Source organism: Fukomys damarensis, unplaced genomic scaffold, assembly GCF_012274545.1.
Source record: "Fukomys damarensis isolate Sample0158 unplaced genomic scaffold, DMR_v1.0_HiC HiC_scaffold_38, whole genome shotgun sequence".
Lineage (NCBI taxonomy): Eukaryota > Metazoa > Chordata > Mammalia > Rodentia > Bathyergidae > Fukomys > Fukomys damarensis.
In genome coordinates this window covers 24,549,848-24,554,150 of record NW_022900950.1, presented here as the reverse complement: position 1 = coordinate 24,554,150, position 4,303 = coordinate 24,549,848, and the positions used below count along the sequence as shown (strand labels likewise).

The 4,303-nt window shown below is 40.5% G+C and overlaps 1 protein-coding gene across 1 annotated transcript in view; it reads right to left on the bottom strand.

The window, feature by feature from the left end:
• The window catches only part of Mphosph8 (M-phase phosphoprotein 8), a 38,091-nt gene that overhangs the window by 33,532 nt on the left and 256 nt on the right, over positions 1-4,303 (bottom strand). The gene's annotated exons all lie outside the window — the stretch shown is intronic.

The window sequence follows — 4,303 nt, the reverse complement described above, 5'->3', positions numbered from 1 at the left end:
AAAAAAAAAAAAAAAAAAGAGAGATTGTCAAGCAGGTGTGATGATATAAGCCTATGAGGTTAAGGTAAAAAATTCCCAAGTATGAAGAGAGCCTGGGAAATTTAATGAGATCCAGTCTCACAAAACTTTTAAAAAGCCAGGTATGGTGGCACATACTTGTGATCCCAGCACTGGGAAGGCTGAGGCAGGAGGATCACCATGAGTTTGAAGCCAGCGTGAACTACATAGTGAGACTATGTCTCAAAAAAACAAAAGAAAAAAAAACTACCTTAAAATAAAAAAGGGCTGGCAATGTAGCTCAAGTGAGAAGACTCTTAGTTCAATCTCCAGTACTGGGGGGGAAAAAAAAAGAAAGAAAGAAATTATGTGTTCATCAAGATATAGAACAAAATTCAGTAAAATTCAATATGAATTCTTAAAAACAATTTTTAAAAAGTCAATTTACAACTGCATGCAAATATCAAATATACCCTTTCTAGTTTAGCTCTAAAATGTCCCCAAAAGGATTAATTAGGGTTGAAAGCTTGATCCCAATGCAGCAATGTTTAGAGGTGGGGGTTCCAGGTGACTGGATTCCAGGATACTAACCTCATCTAGGGATTAACCTGACAAGTTCACAGCTGAATAGACTACTAGGAGGTGGGCAACAGTATTATAGACAGCTAAATTAGAAAGAAATTAAGAGGGAGTCAGTGCAGCAGAGGATACATCAAGGTTGCAGCTGGAGATGAATCTGAAGAGAGCCAGGCCTCTGGATGGAGACAGGATAGCCTAGGAATAAAAAGCATTTGAGACTGTATTATAACTAGCATAGCTGCATAGCTGGGTGACCAGAACACCTGGACCCATACTGCCCTTCCTTCCAGCAGTGTCTTTGTTCTTTCTACACTAGAAGTTAAGGTAAGATAAAGTTAATGATGCTCCCCATGTACCCTTGCTACATGTGCCTTGCTTCCCTCCTGGATCAATCTTACCTGAGTGACTACATGTGTAATCCTATAGGATGATTATAGTCTGACCAAAGATATCCAAGTTGTGATTTTGTGAATAAAATACCCTTGGACAAAGAACCTCAGTGGCCACTCATTTTAGGGATCCTTCCCCCCATCTATCAGGAGCTTTCTTTCAATAAATCTTCCCCTCTCTTATGTCAATGTATGTCCTCAATTCCATTCTTCAGAATCAGGAGACCCTAGTTATGACAGTAGAAAAGAGAGAGTGCAGTGGAGAAAGCAGATCCATGAAGTGTGCCTGTGAAGGGCATATCTAAACCGCAGTCTCTTCCTCACTCTCTCCCTAGCTCCCAGGCATGAACAGCCTTGATTGTCCACACTCTTCTGTTGTGATGTTTCTGGCTCCTCACAGACCTAAAAGCAGGGCAGCCATCCAACCATGGATTGGAATTGATAAACTGTGAGCTAAAATAAACCTTTCCTGGGTCAGGAATCTAGCTCAGTAGCACTGCGCCTACCTTGCAAGGGCAAAGTTCTGGGTTCCATCCCTGGTACCACAAAACAAAAAAACAAACAAACAAAAATTTTTTTTAAATAACAAAATAGCTGGGCGTGGTGACACACACGCCTGTAATTCCAGTACTTGGAAGGCTGAGACAGGAGGATCACTGTGAGTTGGAGACCAGCCTGGGCTACATAATGAGTTCCAGGTCAGTCTCAACTACAAAATGAGACCCTGTCTCAAAAAAAGACAAAATAAATAAATTAATTAGTTAAATAAACCTTTACTCCCTTAAATTGTTATTCTCAGGTATTCTGATAGTGACGAAAAACTAACACAATAACTAAAAGTAAATTTAACGAAATATGATGAAGATCACAATCCAGAAAGCTATTAAAAGTTAATAAAAGGAGGCCGGGGATTCAGCTCAGTGGTGCTGCTGCCTGCCTTGCAAGCACAAGGTTCCGAGTTCAATCCCCAGTACCAAAAAACAAACAAAAAGACAACAAGATTTGGGGCTAAATTATAGAGCACTTGCCTAGCATGTAGGAGACACTCGGTTTGATCCCTAGTCCTGTAAAACAAAAAAGCCAGGTGTTGTGGTCCACACCTATAATCTAGTACTTAAAGAGGCTGAGACAGGAAGAGCTCAAGGTCAAAAACAGCCTGGACTACATAGTGGGTTTAAAACCAGCCAGAGTCTACACAGCAAGACCCTGTCTCAAAAAAAAAAAAAAAAAAAAAAAAAAAAAAGTCTGAAGGGGAAGTAAAAAGAATTAAACTGTTATGTACATGTACCAACTATCCACAATGAATATAATCATTACGTACAGCAAAATGTAAATCATTACGCACTAATAAAGGTACAATTTAAAAAATTTCTGAAAAGGGACAAGAAAAAAAGAATAGAAGGAAAAAATGGAAACAAAGCTTTTGTGAATAAGGAAGGGAAGAGGCATTCAGGGAAAGGTAGGGGAATGGGAAAAAAAAGCAGCAACAAGATATCATGTAGTTACAAATTCCCTATGATGAATGTTATTTTATATATATCTAAAATGTTTTGCTTCAAAAAAAAAATAAAATGAATTACTGCGCCTAAAAAAAAAAATTCTACCATGTTTATAACAGCACAGTTTGTAATAGCTAAATCTTGGAAACAGCCCAAATGCCCATCAACAGATGAGTGAATAAAAGATTTTTTTTAATATAATAGAGTACTACTCTGCCACAAAGAAGGACAAACTTCAGACATTTACAGCTAAATGGATGGACCTTGAGACCATACTCTTAAGTGAAATAAATCGGACACACATATTTAAATACTGCATTGTTTCTCTGGTGTGAAAAACTGAAAGTGGAAGTAAGAACCGAAATGTATAATGGATGTTGGGAAATGGGAAGAAAGAGTTCAGATGGAAAGGGAACAAGGAAAGAGGGAGGAAGGAAGGGACCAGAAAAAAAGTAAAATGGAAAAAATAGAAAAAAAGCTTTTGTACATAGGAAGGGGAAGTAGAGGGGGCATGGGATAAAATAAATTTTTAAAAATTCTACTTTGGCTGGGGTGTAGCTCAATGGTAAACACATGAGCAAGGGGCTAGGTTCAATCCCCAGCACCAACGAATAAATATGTAAATAAATTATCTTTACTGTATTGAAACTGATAACAATAGTTATGACACTGGATTTCAAATATTTAACTCCCCCTAGACAGGAGAACTTTGCAACGTCAGGAACTGTGAATACTTTTGTTAATCTCTATGTCAGGACCAACAAGAGAGATGGCACACAGTAGTTGATTTTAAAGTTTGAATGGACAAAAAAACACAAGGCAGCAGGCGATAAAACAGACAAAGGAATACAACAAGGTCTGATCACCGCATGCGATAATGGAAAAAAAAATAGACAATAAAGGAATACAAGGTCTGATCACCGCGTGAGCGTCTTTGGTCACCTCACACCTACCTACTAATACAGGCTATGTTTCTATTTTCCCGGTTCCTCATTACCCTTTGAAGCCCAAGCCCACAATTCAATCACTCACTTCATAATCTGATAAACACGAAGCAGTGAGTGCATGCTAGGCGCTGGACTAAGTACCAGTGATGCAAAATTAAGAATCACATCCTCCAGGTTAATGCCCATCCGGAGCAGGAAAGGCAAACGTCTAAAGGAGGATGCTTTAGTAGACCTCAACGGAGACTTATGCAAAGTGGAAGCCCGACAGAGATAAGAAACCACCTCAGGGATCAGAGTCAAAAACAGGCTCTCACAAGAGAGATCCGGAGCTTTGAGAGACTGACCGGTATTTTCCTGGAAGGAAGAACAAAAGTGGCAGCCAGGGAGCGAAGGAAAATTCAAGTTTACTTTGAGGTTATAATGCAGAGTGAGGAAAAATGGTGAATTTCGGCAAGTTCAGATCTTTAAAAGGCCACCTTCGATCCTGACGTAGTGGCACATGCCTGTGATCCCAGCACTTGGGAAGCTGAGACACAATCACCCCGAGTTTGAGGCCAGCTTGATCTACATAGTGAATACAAGACCAGCCTGGGATACACAGTGAGTCCTTCTCTCAAACAAATAAATAAAAATATAATAATCGGGACTCTATTCTGGGACAAAAGGGAATTCCTTAAGACTTTAAACCTGGAACCGATTCTGATTTGGGAAACAATGAAAAAGGCGTGTGCGGAGAAACCTGACGAGAGCACCACTTCACCGTCAGCCGTCTCCCCAAGTCCAGCACGCGCACCCACTCCGGCCGCAGCCCGCCCACAGGCCCCGGCCGCCCCAAGGATTATTTCGAGGCCACACTTGCGGGCGTGTCCAGCGCGAGCCTCTGGCGGGCCAG